Source organism: Solenopsis invicta, chromosome 7, assembly GCF_016802725.1.
Source record: "Solenopsis invicta isolate M01_SB chromosome 7, UNIL_Sinv_3.0, whole genome shotgun sequence".
Taxonomy (NCBI): Eukaryota; Metazoa; Arthropoda; class Insecta; order Hymenoptera; family Formicidae; genus Solenopsis; species Solenopsis invicta.
Window position 1 is genome coordinate 8,547,846 of NC_052670.1, and position 19,317 is coordinate 8,567,162.

Below are 19,317 nucleotides of genomic sequence, written 5' to 3' on the forward strand. Positions count from 1 at the left end.
AGATAGCAGGTGGTTCGGCGCGCTTGGTCTTTACTCTGTTACGATAAGAAAGAAGGATCGCGTCTTAAAAGTTTCCTTGCGCTACACACCGGGTCTCTCGAGCCGCCAGATGCGTAGAATTTCAAATTAGACGTATTATTTTATACACATTTAACATACCACAAATTTCTATTTATGTCTAATTGACAAGAATATGCATGACAAATTTATATTGAATTATTATAGAACAAGACTTTCGTTTATTAAATAAAAAAAATGATATCTCTTTCCCTTTTGAGAATAATTTTTAATTTGCCTGCAATTATATCAACAAGTGTCAATATTTTATTCAGCTTTATTAATTTTTCCTCGATACAAGTGCATTTCAACATTAACATCGGGCATCTTTTTCAACGCTAGAAAAAGGCGGTTATATTCGCCTGTTTATCGATGTGCCGGCGGCTTGGTAATATTCCGTTTATCTTCCAGTCGTTCCAAGACTGCCAAGCGCCATAAGGTGCTCTGTCATCGCATGGCAGTAACGCGAGCCGATAATGCAGCAATGTTATATACAGTTAGCGTCAGACGTTGACTTATAACGCCAGCATGAATAGGAACACAATGCCTCGTGAAGTCTCTGGTGCGTTGTGATTATTTAGTAATGGCAACAATAATGTTTTCATGCGCGGCGTAGGATGCGTGCATTATGATTCCCTGTTGTATTATTAAATCAATGTGTTACTGACGCTACAGTTTGCAAAATTATCTCAAAATAAGCGACAAAGGCATCCCCAATAGAATTAATCACAAAGAGAAATTTATTCATGCGATATTAAATTGCATCAGGGTAACTCGTGATATGAATAACATCTTTTAAAACAGAAAAAGAAGAGAAGGAGAGTGGAAAAGAATATAAAAGCAATCGATTGAAAAAATTGTATTGTTACTCGAAAAAGCAAAACACGTTGAGATACTTCCTGTGCGCCTTTCGTACCGCGATGAAAATTCTCAAATTCACCGGCCCTTTGTCGTGCCACTGCTGATCCGTCATGTTACGCGCATTTCGCGTGATCGCGATACAAAAGCATGAGAAGACGATTTGTGCGAGCGATGTTTATGGTTTCGCCGTGCCCCGTTTCAAATGGATGTTAATTTGATCCCACCGAATTAAATCTCTCGACGAGCAGAATTTTATTCCGTTTTTCATTGTTCCGATAAAAACGTAAATCGTGTACCGTGCAGTAAACGAATATAAAGAAGAAAATGTGCTGCAGTCGAAACACGTAGACAAACATGCAGATAAATACAGGTTGCATCTGGCAAGGAGGGATATTTATTTTCTTCTAAACGCACACAAGGCAGTAATTACATAATTATTACAAATCCTATATTATATAAATTATATAAAAAAAATGTTTGTAATAGATGAGCAATTTAAAAAAATAAAATTATTCACATTTAATTAAACTGTGTCTATATAAATATTATTTTGAAAAAATAATTTTTATTTTTTTATTTTTTTATTTTTAATTTTTTAAATTATTAAAAAAATTGAGTTGAATATATATATATATATATATATATATATATATATATATATATATAGGGGTAAAATTCAATTCAAACAATAAAAAAAAAATTAAAAATTAAAAATTAAAAAGTTTTTAAAAACACAAAAAAAATTCAATTTATTTATAAGACAAAACAGTGTAGGGATTCAAAGATTTTTTGTAATTCTAATTTTTAAGGAGAACATTTTAACAAAACAATTACTTTAAAATACTGACAGACGCGATGACTCGATCGATATTGCGTGGAATTAATTTCCTGGAGGTTTCGTTATACATGATTACGCAAACTGCATGATCAATCTGTTGTGAAATGTTTGTTGCCTTTGATCCGTCGAAAATCGGTAGGGGGTATTCGCCGATCTAAAATTACAGCACACGCGTTACCTTATCACGGATCAAATTAATTTTCGGCCTTCCACGAACACGGACGAGTATTCGTATGTTCGTCAAAGCTGAAACTAATATGGATAACGCCATATAAAAGCAACCGTTAATTAAATTTGCGGACTAATACGCCTACGTTATTTCAGTTAAATTGAGCACGAATTTAATTGCTAATATAAGTAATTGATTTACTTGTGACGTATCAAGAAGAGATCGAACCAAAGTACGGCTCAGCTTCCATTATAGGCACATACGTACGTGGACTTTTGCATTAAAGCTTCGTTGATTATTTAACGAAGTGACGCAGCGTATCCTTTCGAAGTGAGATGGAATTAATTTTCCGATCGTCGCGGCACATGACGCGGTTCCATTAGCCTTCATTATGGAATCCATCTATCATAGAATCCGCTACGATCTTCCACCGATACTTTTCTCACATCGCGGGTGGTTCAATCGCTCTACGTAATCGTTTCTCGGCGCTGGAAATCGAGATATTTTCCCGTCTGCAACAGACTGGAGAAACGATTTGCTGTATCCGCACCGAGTTAATTAAGCCCACAGGTTGGAGTGGTCGTTCGTTAAGTATACTGCTCGCGCGCGTTGATATTTCCTCTGTTAAATTAAACACGGTCACTCTAAATATTATATTTAATTATGTCCCACGAACGAGGTGCGAGAAACGCACACTGAAACGGCACACATTCGTTGCAGCTGCTGGAATTAACTATTACGTTCTAATTTTCAATGAGTCATAATTAACCCTGCTCTGTTCTGTTCGAATTTCCTATCGTATCATTTAGGTTAATACGATTTCAAAAGGCTTTAAAAAAAAAAATTTTTTTTTATCTAGAAAAGAAATGTCTTACATTAACAGATAAAATTATCAAAAAATGCCAGAAAAGTTTTTTAAATGAAATATGAAGAAAGAAAACAAAATACGGAGGGGGGAAGATTGGATCAATTTGAACAAAACAGTAGAGGAAAGAGGAGGGTAGTAAGATACTGATATCTCATATAATTTGCATTGAATTCTAAGAGCAACCGTTAAAATTACATTGCTACAGTTTATTTAGATATTGTAGAATAATTACTAATTATTAGCGTTGCGTTTTTATAAAGACTGAATTTTTTAAAAGGAATGCCTTATTTTTTATAAATTATTCAAATAATAATTATCTATAATTAAATTATCCTATTTTATAAATATTTGGAGGTCAAATAAATTTTTTTAACTGAAATGCTTTATTTTTTATTACGGAATCTAATAGCTGGTTTCAAGAGTTGTTCAAAACGCTATAATAAAGTTATCTTTTCTTAAGTATTTTTTGAGTTATGACGTTTAACATTTCTATATCTGGATAAAAAAACTGTACACGGGCTTATTAGTCAAAAAATGTAAATTTTACAAAAAAGTGTTTCAGATAAAAGTTGTAGGGCATAAAATGGTCTATCTTCTGATGATACCAGTTTGCCCTAGAGAAATGTCTCCTACTATTATAATATAATAAATCTATAATATAATTCTATAATAATTCTTTTTCGGTACTAAATTGGCTAGAAACTAATTACTTATTTTGAGTATTGAAAGTACTGTTATAAATACTCAAAATAAATAATTAATTATTGTTCAATTTAATTTTGACACTAATTTACAAAGATGTTTTTAGATTCTTTCTTACCGTATAATCTCTGTTCGTACGGTTAAGGATTTAAAAATATAATTTTTCACATTGTTCTTTTATAAAAAATAAAACAATTTAATTTAATTTAATTTAAAAAATTATTTATTATTGTATTAAAATAAAAAAAATAAAATTTAATTTTTTTTGCTAATTTTTATTTTATTTAAGTTTGTGTTAATTTTTTTTGATTAATTTTTTTGATTAATCATTGGTCATAATGCACGAATATTTACAAAGGAGCGCGCGTCTTGAACTTGCCGCGACACTTGTATAAATTCAGATGTCTAGGCATTTCTGTCCACGTGTGTACCATAATGTATGTATAAATTCGATATATAAAGTTTATATTATGTAGTACAAGGGGACGTGAGGTGGTCGTGAACTATTTGCATTACGAGCGCAAGACCGCTCTTGCAACTTTACAACCTCATAGTGGACGTTCCATAATGCTTAGCAGTAGCAAAGAAATTATTTTCTTTAATTATTTTGTTTAATAATTAAATTAATATTAATAGCAATCTACGTTACCGAAGTTAATGAAACCAGTTAAATTAATTGTTCATTAATATGTAAAACTGACAAAATATACATTCCAAGAAACTTCAATTAATAATATAATCCTTATCCAGTTATCTGACTGCAATTTGGTCTGGTTTACACCTACGACGTTTAGATAGGACAATCGATACGTTTCTCAGTTCATGTTCTTACGAAAACCGATTTGACAAATTGTCGTCTCTCTTATTGAGCCGCACCTGCAATTAATTCGACGACAACGTCGCCTTTCTGGCATAGCTCCCGGGGGAACGTCTCCTAAGTCAAATTGTTAAGCATCAAGCCCGTCGTCATCATCTTTGACGAACCGCAAGCCACGGCGCTTACGACGACGAAATCGCTCGACGTTCGATCCGACCGCAAAACTGAATTAATTCTCGCCACGCATCTCGCGAGTCATCCCGATCCGAGAGAGTGGTGGAGACGTTTAGACATCATCGGAAGTCCTCAAGCGGGGCCTCAATCGAGCGCGAGTCGCGCCGCGCCGGTAGCATGTAGGTATACGCACCGAACTGACAAGGAGCTCTGCTCAATTTAATAGCTCCCACGAACAATGGCGCCTGACAAGAAGATCCGGCCGCTGGTAACGGCACGAATTATCGAGGTGAATGACGATTCGAGATACAGTAAATCGCGAATTGGAGAATCGACGGAATTGAGAATAATTCGATCCGGCAAGGAAACACGGGTTTGGAAAATCGAGTTATCGCATATTCAGAGAAGCGATCGAATCCAAATTTCTTACGAAGTATAAAATAACAGTGTCGTTATTGCATGCAATAACGATTGAACGTTGTACGAGATCGAGTTCTTTTTTTTTAAACCTAACCTCATGTATACCGATTTCTAATAATTTTACGAGTTCGAAAACTCCCTCCTTTACAGAAGCCGTAGTTAATATCCTTTTTCTTCGCATTTCGCAACTCTACGTCGATACGTGTTACGTAACCATACATATATAGTATATATATATACATGTGGCGTACGACTTTGTCGGGTATTTCTTCGGAGAACGAGAATTGGTTTAAGGAAGTCATGTAGTGGACATCGATCCCTCGGCTCTCTCTTACTACCTGACATCGCGTATCGAGCTTATCCCGAAATACGAAATACATTTCTATTATGTGCGCGGCCATAAATCTGACGCGGTATAAAATACGCGTCGGGCGAAAACAAGGACCGATAGAAGACTATCCGATAATGGAGAAACATGGTGAGGTATTCGTGCTCAATATTCGGTAAGAGTAAATCTTTGTTTGGCTAGCTTGTACGCCGGAAAATATTGTCGAAAATTGGCATTATAGATCATATAAATATGCGAAATGTTACGCGCGCGACCACTAGCTGATTATCATTTTACGTAAAGCTACTTCAATATTTTATATTACTAGAGATTGGAAAGTAATGTCGTTTTTGTAACGTAAAAACAATACGTAGTTTTGTTAATGTAATTTGTGTCTTAATGTAATCGTTATTATTTTCCATGTGATGGTCATTCAATTTATTTGTTAATTTTTTAATTTATCCCTTGAAGAAATTAAGCGGCTTCGATAAAGCCGAAAAGTATGTATAAGTCGATTCGAACATCACTTAACACTTTTTTTTTCGTAAAAGATTCAATTATTGGAAAAGATGATAGTTTGATACAGGCGAATACGATAGATGAGAGAGTGGTTCCTATCCTAGTTTTTTTATTTCGCTAAATGCGGTCGAGTATTATTGCGTTACAGAATCAAAATCGAATAGCTTCTTCCAGAAAGGAATTAAAAAATTAATAGAGAAGACAAATACATCTCTCTTTTTCATTTATTAATAATCAAGAATGGCAGCAATAATTTTTTTACTTATTAAAATTTGTATTATTCCTTCAGTTTTATCGGCGTTTGAATCGCAAAGATGAGGAATAATTAAAATTCAATGGTTTAATTCGATATTAATGACAATTAATCCCGTAGTTATGTCTCTGTGGAAAACTTAATGAATTCAGCGTTCAAGAAAGGCAACTAAGAGAACGTGGATATGCTGAAATGTTAAAGCCTAGACTATGCTGACAGAACACTTTTATCGACTTTTATCGAAGTCTGTCCTCCGTTTTCGATGTCAGATGATGAAGGAAAACGCGTGGGTAGTTGGTGACAATCGATATCAAGTATTGTTCGCAAGTTGTAAGAGTTCTTAAATATAACTAACTTTCATCACAATTATATGTGTATTTTACGGCATTGCAGATGCCAAATATATATGTAAATAGCAGTATATCTATGTATTTAACAATTTTTACATATCAGAGCAAACAATCGGTATTATCGAATCTTAAGACGTGAGAGCGCCTCTCTCATCGTCAGCGCGATGCAGAAAGCGTAGTTTATTTTTCTCAAAGTAAGCGGATAAGATGGGGAAAGAACTGAAGAAAGAGGAACTTATTTCGTCTTTCGTTAAATCGGATCGGGCGTCGCAACTTGTCGGCGGGTGCTTCGATTTTGCTGCACCGGTGGACACCTCGAATTTTCCCTTTTCTCTTATTTGATTCTAAGGTTAGAAAGAGAGAAGGAGCTTAGTTTGTTCACGGGCAAGACTTCCACCCGCGGAGCCAGCAGGAAAACGCAATAACCGACCTGCGAAATGGCACCTTCGCAGTGCCTCCTATTTCATCCTGCATCCGGCGAGAATGAAGTTCGCACGACCTTCGGTCAAACTTAGTATCGAGTTACGTCGTTCTTCGAATTTCTTCTTACCTCTGACCCGAAGGAAGCGTGGACAAGGGATTCGCGACGAATCAATTTCTAACTTAAATTATGATGAAAAAGCAACACTTCGTATTTCTATTTTTTCAATTAACTCATAATTAAGAAAATATGAAAAGAAATACAAAGAAAGAGGGAGAAAATTGATCAGCGAAAATTCTATACAGATGTATATTTTCAATACATTTTTCCAATTTATTATTTTTAACGAAAAGGTTTTAGAAAATATAAATATATATTTTTTTACGTGTTACAGTAAAATGTAAAAAAAATCTTGAATTTCCACTTTTGAAAAGTTCTAAAAGTTTTATTCACAATCCAATGTTTAAGTTCTAAAACTTAAATCCTTTGCTGAGAAATTTTGAATACTCTGATCCGTAATTTAATCAGATTGTTCGTTAATTACTAAAAGAACACCGAAAATAAGTAATCAGTTCTTGAAATTATTACTTCTCCGACATCGTAAAAATAAAAACGATGAAAGGAGGCGCTCAACAAAGGATTCACAGAGGCAAGTAATAAGCGGATTGAAGAAGAAAGGATTTGACAATGATTGAATTAATAAGAGGGAGCGTTATATAAACATGTGTACAATATTTCCAGTGCCATATTTCGTATGAGAAGGTATTGTAATTATGCTGAAGACAAAATTTGTAATAGATTTCATAATTAAATAGTCTTTGCTTCGAACTTCAGTACTTTGTGTGACTTTGTTCGGAACTGCAGAGAATATTCGAGTTCCATTAAAACGAGTAATGAAGTGCTTTAGATATTATTACCAAGAATTAAAAGGATTTTACTCTCTCTCCCTCTCACTCTCTTTCTCTCTCTCTGAGATAAACTTCGATTCACATTGTGGTTTTATTCCTTTTCTATTCCATTCGGTCATTAGAAATCTGATAACGTTCTTTTGAAAATAAAAAAAAAGATAATATCTCTGCGATATGTTATAATTATCACATTTTATTACTTTTCCTAACTTTTGTGTCTAACGAGTAACGTTATTTCGTCGCGCTACATTTTCCCTTCTCTAGAGAAGGTGCCTTCAAAAGGTGTGATAAGGTTTAACCCCTTCGCTTGGAAATATTTTCATGAATATTAACAAGGACGTTTTCCAGTTATCTTCAAAGATGATGCCAGATTAAAGAAACATAGATTGGCAACAGCTATAAATTGTGCAGCGATGCACCCAGCTTGTTTCGAACCTTTCATTTGGTCAAAGGTTTAGGACCGCTGCGAGCTGATAAAATTCCATCACACAGGAGAAGGCTAGAATTTATCGGAGCAAATCGAAATCGTTTCCCTTTGATGCTGCGCATCGGCAGGGTTACACGCAGTTTTATTACGTTACTGCGTGTCTCGTATCTTCTCGTGTAAATCTGCCATCGTTCGTTTTAACGCGTGAATTTGTTCTAAACTCGTTTTCGTTAGTCGACGCGATGTTTTGTATTGCATATTTTGCGAGGAACAAAATGCAATAAATGTTATATCAATTATTTTTTGTTTTGATCAGTTGCGCGCTGTGCTATATGATTTATTATTTTTTTTCTTCCTCCAGTAATAACCATGATCTAGATTAAAAATTTATTAAAAACGTTACTCAATAATTATTATATTTAAAGAGAAAATTGTAAAATATGCGAAATGAAAAGGAAATTAAAGTAAAATAAATTCTAATTAATTAAAAGCATGATATCGAATTTTTAAATAAAAAAATCAGATATATAATAAATTCGAGACGCTAATATTTTAATTGTGTAAAATATAAGAAGATTTAATTGTGTAAATTTTAATTGTGTAAAATAAAGATCTATGTCATGCAAACTTCATTATGCTTCAACATAATCTCGACTACTGTATCACAGAAGCGACTTGTTTCTCCTTCTAGCACGCTGTCAAACAATTAACGTGGAACTTTGCAATATTTGAGAAGCACCAGTTCGATCTATAGTCGACCCCCTTTGTGACAGCACCTCAAAGCGTTGGGGTAACTACAGCCGCGATTCTCCAGGTCGGAAACGAAAATGGATTTAGTTAATCCGATTGACGGTCCGCGGAAACCGCTGGCTTGCGTGTTTTAACGGTCGTTGAAAATTTGCAACTCGCAGGGAAAACCGCGAAACATTGGAACGCGAAATTAGACTGCCCGCAACTTGCCGCAGGCCTTAAATGTGGTTAATGCTGTCCGAAGAATACGTTGTATTTAAGTACATTAAATGCACTTTGCACAGATTGAGTGTGTTTAATGGTAATTTTAGCAACATACGGTTCTTTGCAAAATTTAATACTCGGTATACGGAGAGACAATTTTTCTGGTACCACGATCTTATCATCTTTAATCATTTAATCTACGCTCGATTAAAATAGAATTGTAAAATATAGAATTTCACTGTCACTTATACATATTTTATTTGCTCGCAAATTAACTGAAAAATGTCGACATTTTACAGCGACGCAGAAATATTATTCAAAAAACACATTTGTAACTTACTTCAATTACAATTCATTTTCAAATGAGCTTTAACAGGAAATGTAATTTAAACTTTATATTAAGTAAATATTAAAAATATACTATATATAAAATGTATTACACGTAACCATTTACTAAATTTTTATTTGAAAATAGTCGATTTTGTTGTTCCAAAGTGTTCTACGCATTATAAAATCTCAATTTTTAAGAAAATAATATATAATCTGCATAAAATGAGAAGAGTATATGTGTATAATCGAAATTTCTCTCTCTCTCTCTCTCTTTGTTTCTCTAGCTCTTGAAAGAATACTAGTGCACACTATAAATAAAACTATTATCATCATCATCATTATCATCATCATCATTATCATCATTATCATCATCATCATCTTCATCATCATCATCATCATCATCATCATCATCATCATCATCATCATCATCATCATCATCATCATCATCATCATCATCATCATCATCATCATCATCTATCATCATCATTATCATTATATCTCTTTGTCTGTCTCTCTTTCTCTCTCTCAAACATATACTCACATACACACACGAATTCGGACATTTTCGTAAACGTAGCGGGAAGTTGATTCCCCCGAGTCACATTCCAAAAACGCACAGCGATCTACGGAAAGATATTGAATGCCAACTATTCGCGGACGGTGTCCAGTGGTACGCAGTTCCATCCGCTGGCGATAGTTTGTGCCTTGTTAACCTTGCGGATAGGACAATGGTCAGTTGTAGCACGAATCCCGAAATGCCTGTTTCCAGAGTGCCTTTGGTACCCCATCCAACGTGGACAAGTTTATTCGACGGACGTCCTGCCCGCAACGCGTTTCGGTATGTGCCAGATGTTGGAAGGATTTCGCACGTTTAATACACCGAATTTCGCCGGGATTACCACGAATTATTCGCAGAATCTGATCGGTATATACAGAAGAGCATACTATTCTACGTGACGCATATTATATGTGATTCTAACATCATTGTCCAACAATAGCCCTAATGGCCTCGGTTGAATTGGACGTGACGTTTCAGCGCTCGAAAAATTTGTTAGATTATAAAATGTAAAGTATTAAAAAAAAAAAAAAAAAAAAACAAGAGAATTTAATATTAATACTTCTACATAAATCTAAATGCTGTTCTCTTTTTTTCCAGATTTATAATATATCTAGACGTATGTAATTATGTACCTAATATATGCAAAATATTTTTTTCCACACGCAATTGGAGAGAAGTTCTCTTTTCTGAATGTCTTCAACCCCGCAATTAGATACACTTACCGAGAATTTACATGCTCTGTTTGTATCATAAAGTTTCGTCGTTTTCTTTGTAATTCATGCGCACTATCGTTTCTCCAAATCAAAATTCTCCATGATCAAAATTATCATGATAGTTTCTCCAAATTGCGCATAAATTCATCGGGAACGAATTGCCGACGCGAGTGAATAAATTCCATGCCCGTTTATTGCCAGCGCCGTGGATCTCGTTGAATTTTGCCGCGAAATTATTCGCGGCATCCCATCGTCGTCATCGCCGCCGCGAATCAGCACCGAATTAGAACGATTCAGTTCGGCGGAAGATTTAGGGTAGCTCGGTCGACAGTAATTACAGACCGAAATCAAACACACCGAACGGCGCGTTTCGTACGGACGCAACGTGGGGCTATTTTCGATGTGTGGCACGCTATAAAATGATCGTCTAAATGGCGCCGCGGTACCGGCGTCGATCTGACACGGTACATCGAGGTAATCGATAACGAATATGCCGCCTAATATTCGAGATCGAAACACGCGCAATTTGCCTTGTCCACCTGAGTCAGCTAATTACGTGCTCGCTGAACTCGTAACGTCCCCGTGTCATCGAAGGTGTTCTTGGTGTATGCAAAATTGCCCGAAAACTGTATTTTAATGAGTAAACCAGCGTAACTCATTTAACAAATTTGACTTACGCATATCAAACATAAATTAAATTCGCTTACATTTCTGTCAAATTATTTTCCGTTGTTGAGAGAAAAAGAGAGGAAGAGAGAGAGAAGCTTTTCTTTGTCGACATTATTCTACGAATTATAATATGAAAGGAATCGTATTATATTCTTTTAATAAAATAACAAGCGCACAAATCATTTCCGTACTTTTAATTACAAGCATCGCGCGTATATTAATTACAGTCGTTAAAACAAATTTATTGTAGCGTGAGCTTGATTCGAGGCTACCCGATGAAAGGTCATCGCCTTTGAAATCCACGCCTGAAATTGGATCCGACGTTACTCCGAGTTCCATCGTGCAATTTCTACGAATAGTGATCTTCGCGCGTTTCTCGACGTATTTCCGGATCGTCGCTTCCGTTCTTCTTGGCAAAGCTCCGCTCGAGAAATCGTAATCGAGAAATTTAGAGGTCAGATGGAAGCCGAATGTAGGAATCATGCGAACGATTGTCTCTGCAGAACGATCTTCTCGTTACACTTAACACGCAGCATCAGAATCTCTTAATTATGTAAATTACTTTGTATCTCTGATATATTAAACACTTGTGCGCTAGGTAGAATTTAATACATTGTAAAGTGAATTTCTCGAAGCTTTTTACATCGAAATAGGTATTATACAATTCTACGGCCGATATAATATTTACTACGTAATGTACATTGAAAAATAGATTTCTAGAAAAACTAAAATATTTCGTTCGATACGTTCAACTAAATATTGAGTTGATTTAATTAATTTTTGGTCAAAAAGTATTAACAATTGACATGAATGAAATATACCTTTTCGGGGTAGGCTGAATAAATGTCAAATCAGCCCAAATGTAGTTGAACGTATCAGACTGGATATTTTACTTTATCAAAAAGTTCTCTTTTTCAGTGTAATGTATTGTCACATAAATTCGCCATATATATTCACCCCTCGGTTTTAAATAAAGAAGCACTACAAAAATTACAAATTTCAAATTTGTTCAAATAATATATGATTTGAACCCTATGTGTATGCAAGGCTTTCACGAAATAAGGCGAGATCTCTAAAACCATTCTTCATCCACGCTCGCATATCTCTTTGTGTCCTCAGGCGGGTAAGAAACTCTTACCGTTCTTCTTCACCCCTCTCACAGCGTTGATTCGTTTGAAGGAAGATGCGTTATTCAAATGAAATATGTCTCTCCTTTGCCGAGCGTAGCATAAACTTTCTTTAGTGAGAATTATTCGAGAAATTTTCAAAAAGTCGCGTTTTTTTCCTGAAAAGACTAGAACGCGAACACGCAAATATGTAGAGCAATGTTATCCTCAACGTTCTGAAATTTTTAAATCACGGAATTAAAACTTTTTTTATATGTATAAAAAGATTATTGTCGTTTTATGTCAATATGTTTCTTATGTTAATTGCTTATTATACTTTAGAAGTTCAAAAAATTTAAATGCATTTTTAGAAACCTTGTTAAAATAAATAAAACTATTGTTAATGTTAATTTATATCAACATTTTACTAAAAATTTTTGTTTGGAAAAATGGACTTACAATTTTCAAAAGAAGCTATTCAAACGTATATTAATACCATAATAAAAAATATAAATCCAACACGGAGAAAATACATTATATCATATGTATAATAATCATGAAATAATAGCTTATTCCGCATATAGTTCCGTGATGATTTGACGAAATTAATTTGAGTTGTAGTCAACTACTTGGTAATTAATGTCCTTCACCGAAGCGTGCCAATTGTCGCAATTAATTCTCAAGTTCGGTATTTCATTTGCAAACATCTAGGCATGTTATCCGAAAGCCCGCTATATGCATTGCTCGGAAATACGAATAATTAAGCTTCACTCCCTTCAGCTTTGAGAGCGATATGTATATCTAGCACGTGTAAGGAGACGTATTTGTGTACCCAGTGTAGAACTCGTTCACAATACATCTCAACGCTGATAAAATTTTCATCCCATACACATTCTAAGGCATAAGATAGAAACTCTGAATTGAAAATAAAGTCAGTGTGTATGTGTGTTATAAGTTATTTTATTCTGATGAAATAAAAAGAGAGAGAGAGAGAGAGAGAGAGAGAGAGAGAGAGAGAGATTGGTTTGTATTGCAATTCTTCATTTTAGAAAAATATTTTATGATATCAGAAGTCCTGCAGCTAGAGAAACATTTATTTTCGAAAGTAAGATATGTATATATTTCTTTCACGTTGAATAGTCATGAGGTAGAGTTTATAGAAAGGAGCTCCAACGAAATCAATAAAATTACAAAGATAATAAAGAATAATTTATAACCCTTTTAATCCCGGGTTATTTATGTGGGTATTTCAAACTAATATCCCTCTTGGCACTACCAATCCCAAAAAGGTGTAATTCCGCGGATCGTTATCCATCGCTGTAATGTCTTTCCTTCCCATCTACTCTGCGCAGTCTCAAAAGCATTTGGCAGAAATTTCAACGAAATTCGTCCGTGTCGCCTTCTCTTTATTGCAGAGCAGAGACAACAGGACTATTTTGAGTGCCTTTGCATTCGACAGTCAGTCTCAGAAAGCGAAAATGGAAGTAGACGGGGATGAGTAAGAGGTAGAAAAAGATGTAGACAGAGGGTTACAAGAGATAAGATGGAAAAGGGTAGAGGAGGCAGGCGATAAAAACTAGAGAACATTTTTCGTCGTTGCCCGGTAAAGAAAACAGGGGGAGCGGGCGAAAACAAGGAAGAGGAACCACAGGTTGTATCTTTTATGCGCGCCGTCCTTTCTCGCGGAAACGATGACAAAAGATTAGACATGAAGGAGACAGAATGACGCGTCGTTCCCGCAGGAAGGCATCGTGAAAAATGATATAGCGTTGAGGTGCATCAAGAAAAAAAGTCACAGGACGAAGTATCGGGGCTTACAATGCTGATTGCATCGAGATAAGATAAAGGGGTGTACTTTTTAATAAACTGTCATTTTTTTTTAAGTTTTGGCGAGACTGTGATAATAAATAGTATAAAGCGGACACCCATTTTCTTAGTTTATGGAGTATCCAATCTACGTGATTTTTTTTTTACGCGGTTGAAAATAGCATAGATGTTCTGCCAATACAAAAAATTAAACATGTTTAAACGTCCAAATCAGATGTATCTCAAAAACTATAAAAAAAACATTCTATTGTTACTTATGAATAAAGTTAACGTGCTCTTCATAAGTCAATCAAGAAAAGACAGAATGATGTAACAAGTACAATCAAATAAGAACTTTTTTGGGTCACAGATATTAAATAATTTCCATAAGTCATTCAGAAAGATATTTTTTTACCGCATAAAATGAGATCGCTTAAAACTGCTTTCGAAGAAAAAATCGCGGAAAGCGAATAAATCGGAGGAATCGTGAGGAATGAGTATAAATGACAAGTTACATTATTAGAGATGTGTAATAATACAGTACAAAAATATTCTTTTTAAATGTGTTGATTATTAAAATATACTTACACATTATGTATAAATATAGTTCGTATATTAATAATTTTTTTTAATTACAATTACAAATTTTAATTACAAATCTTTTCCATTAAATAATGTTCTCGCTAAAATACATGCAAGTGAAAAAATTATTTAAATCAATCTATAGTATTAATAAAAAAGTCCACGTGGAACTTGCAATATATTCCAGAATTATAATTATCACTAAAATTATTGAGCATCGACGTAAAGTAAAATTTCTCATGGCGAAACGGAATTATTACATACAGTAAATTCTACATAATCCGAGCGTCATTTGAATTTGAAAGGCTGCGATGATAATGGCGGAAGCTTCAGTTCAAGAGACGCTTTTAGCTTAAAGTTTCGGCGACTATTGGCATATACATGTGCACACAGACTCAGACGTGACATTCGACACGAGCGTACGTATGTGCGTGCATGCCCGACAACGCGATATTATATTCGATGTCGGCGGAAGAGAACTTTGATGAAGTTTGGCCTGCAGTTGTACCTGGGGCAAGTTTCCAAAAAGCCATTGTGTATTCAATGTGTGTGGGTTATGCGCCGAAGCGGTTAGTAATTTTGCCTGATGACAATCTGAATTTCACCGTATTATAATTGAAACACGCACAATACTCACGACGCAATCTTCCTGTAACAGTGTACTGTGCGAATTTATTGCTCGAATCTGATTTCAATTAGAAGTTGAGTACTGTGACAGCGGCACAAATTGCGATCTAGCCCCGTGCAAAATGCATCTCGCAGAAAATTTTATGAGCAATTAACACGCGAAGAATTGCTTCATTGTATTTCCGCTGATGATTTTGCCTCGATTTCTCTTTATGTAAAAACCATTGACTATATTATTAACATTGCGTAATTTTCACATGATAATAAAAAAATTATACGTAAATGCCGCTCAAAATATTTTTAAATATTTATTAATTCACGTATATTCACATTATAGATTTATTTAAAAAAAAAAGAATTAAGAAAGAAACATAAATTGACGCAACTAAATGTTTAAAGGTTTAAAGGCATGTAAGGTGATAGTTAAATCACAGAGCGGCAGTCAAAAGCTTAAAATTTAAGCACCCACTTTCCGCGGGAATGAGTAAGCTTAATGCTGTCTCGTAGATGACAGGGGCTTTTCAGTTGCCTTCATGCTTGTCACAGTAGGCTTCAGATCAGACAGTATTTCCAGCAAGTACTGTCTCTATGACGTCAAGGTCGCAAAAAATTCATTTTATAAAATTCCAGATTTAAATTAATTCACGTCTGCATTTCTAAAATATCATGTACAAAAAAATTAAAAATACTCTAATATAATTAATGGACGTAGTTATGGATGTGAACGAGAAAACAAAATCACCGGTCTTGTTATTACTACTTACAATACCTACGTAAAACTTCCAAAAGAGAAAAATTCCCTTTCTATTTGATTGACCCGTTAACTTTAATATTTTATTCGATCTCATCTATTAGAAACTACTCCAAACTTCGACATTTCAAGAACATTTCTTCGTTACAAATAAGACATGAGATGTGAGATAAATAAAAAAATCAACCACTCCACTGACATTCTTAAAATAAAATTGACCACTCCACTGACATTCTTAAAATAAAATAAATATTAAATATTTATAACCCGTTGTCATGCAGTAATATAAATATTAAAGGCCACGTACGAGCAAACTAAAGATGTAAATTATTCTCCTTTTAATATTTTTTATTAAAATAATTATTGCAAGACTAGTACTTCAAGTAACTTGATCTTTTACAAGATAAATAATTTCTCAACGAAGTAGAACGGAAACAAAATTCTTGGAGCAGAAAAAACATGCATAAAAATGAGGTTATTTATTTTAAATATACTATATATATGCAAAGTTATGTGTATTGACAATTATGTTAATATACTTAGAAGAAAAGAAGTATTTTATTCGAGAATTTTTCGTATTTAGTTTCTAATTTCAGATATCGTCGCCGCATGTCGTTCGAAAAGGGCGACCGACTTTCAGGAGAGTACAATTTTCATTCCCCATCCCTCGTCGAATTCTCATCGTTTGCATCGCTGAAACGATTTCGATAGTAACCCGCTGTTTATGTAAATTGCACAGCCATAGATTTTTTCGCGAAAAGCGAAAACAACGGGAACGAATGCACGGAGCTACACTTGCGTGTCGAATAAATTTGATTGCGAATTAACATTTTCGTTTATATTCACACTTATTGGAAAGAACGTTTTAAACTAACAAAAATAACCTACGCAAGCTAAATGACAGACACACATTAATTAATAATTTTATCTTTTTTACAATAAAAAAACTGTTAATAAGCAAATTAATTGTACCATGTTTCTGTAAGACGTCGTGTGTAGTGTGTCAATCATTAATTAATGCTGACTTAGTCTTAAAGCCGCAAGTCAATTGACTCTCGTCCCGTCCGTGTAGTTAATTGAACCAAGTCAATAAACATCATCGAACACACGTACATTACGTCGTTAAACAGATCGTTAATGAGAGCAAACAGATTGAGTTAAATGTCTCGCAAGATTGTGACACGATTAGTTTCTTGCATGGAAAGCGATATAAAAATATTGCTATCTAGACTATGACAATTACTATTAAATAAATTAAATTTTCTGTTAAATTATGTGTTTTACATATTTTGAATATCGCTTGGTTATACAATAATTGAAAGAACATTTAATTCTTCGTGCAGATGAAATCGCGCTACGTTGCGATAATACACAAATTCAGTAGAATTTACAATAATAATAGCAATTTGCGTAATTTAATCTAATAGATTACTCAGCAATTCAGAAAGTTGTTTCCGTTGCTAAATATATTTGTATTATCTGTACGTGCCACCATTAAGAGATTAATTTTGTCTAAAGTTCCGCGACGGGAGGTATTTGTTAGGAATTTGTTAGAAATTGTGGAAATTCGGGACGAGAAGGATAACACGCGGGGTGCCTTGCCACTCTGCCTGAGAAGTTCGTCCTGAAATTGAAGGCTAAAAAGGATTAAAAAAAAGGCCGCGACGTGCGAAGACGCTGGCTGACGCAGCGGAAACTCGAATCCCGCATTAAACGTTTGAATATTCGATGCAATGTCTCGGAGATATCTTGAGAATTTCCCGTTTCTCTTCCTTTATATAGCATCTGACGTAAAGTCGGTGACACGTGTGTTATAAACTCGCAAAACTCGAAAGTAATAATCTTGACTTAGCGTTGAAACGACAGTTTCAATAATGGACCGTTTTAGATTTTATGAAAAATGTTTATCGTGTCTCCATTCGTAAAAAGAGAATATCAAATGAAACTTTTCCGAAGATTACGTAGACATGCATTGTAATGATAGAGAATCATATTTTACTGCTCGTTACATAGATTGCTTTTCTTTTAATTTTTACAATATTTATGAGTTAGAACTTAACGTATCTTTAATGTATCTAAATTTTCGAGCGCAAGGTGCCACAAGAACTATTGGCACAAATGAAGGAAGCTGATAGAGGATCAAGCTTAAGATAAGTCGCATTACGAAGCGTTGAATTCTCATAATGTTAATGCGAAAGTGACTTTAAAGCGCTCAAAGACATCGAAGTCAGTGTGGACGATGGATCGTCTCTTCTTGCCGTGCGACATTCACGAAACTTTCCCGCTTTCTTCCAGGGACGGTTCTGCATATTTCCTGACATTTAAACTTATTCAACGTAACTTTCGAGCGACGAGACAGGGAGGAGGCGAGAATGTATACCATAGCGTCGTAACGATAACTTACTTTTTCCCCTGCTTGTCTGTCTGATTTTCCTTCCCTTTAGTCTTCGTAATTCTATGAATACCGAATCGTTCCCTTTCTTGTCTCGCACTTGAATTTTCTCTTTGTGACGGTGGAAATTGGCTACGCATCGAGCCGATTGAGCGAAAAGAAAAATCATGTCTTTTCATCTCATCTGCTCGGGGAAAGATTATAACATTATGGTACCGACTCCAGGATAAAAGATAGATGATAGAATATACGCAGACTAGCATTATGGTTCACAACGATGAAGAATTACCACGTAATATGCAGATATTGTATCTTTTGAAATTATTTTAAATTTACGAAGCGAGAAGTTGACAGAGAGAGAGAGAGAGCCTTGTATTTTAAAATAAGAAAATATTAAAAATTTTGTTTGTTGTTATTAATAAGATATTTTTTCTAGCGTAATTTATTAAAATAAAAATTTCTTTTTTGAACGCTTTAATTACTAAATGTCTCTGCGTAGTTTTTACACGCTTATATTTTTTCCTTTATGTATTTATAAAAACCAATAATTGCAGTTCAAGAGAATTGCAGAGTTCACTCCTATAATATCGTAATTAGCGAACTAGTTGGTCAACTACGGCGTTCGACCTGACTTTAGTTTTACCAATTTTAAGAAGAAAAAAAAAGCAAAGTCCTTACAGCGGCGACCTTATGTCAGGGGGCCGAGAATATAGCGA

At 34.6% G+C, this 19,317-nt stretch overlaps 1 protein-coding gene and 1 long non-coding RNA gene across 7 annotated transcripts in view; both read left to right on the forward strand.

The window, feature by feature from the left end:
* LOC105201659 overlaps positions 1-19,317 on the forward strand; it is a 164,567-nt gene that overhangs the window by 96,243 nt on the left and 49,007 nt on the right. The window lies entirely within an intron of this gene.
* On the forward strand, positions 3,182-6,372 carry LOC120358262. The gene is made up of 2 exons (XR_005575235.1): positions 3,182-5,409; positions 6,127-6,372. It is a non-coding gene; the product is annotated as an uncharacterized LOC120358262 (long non-coding RNA).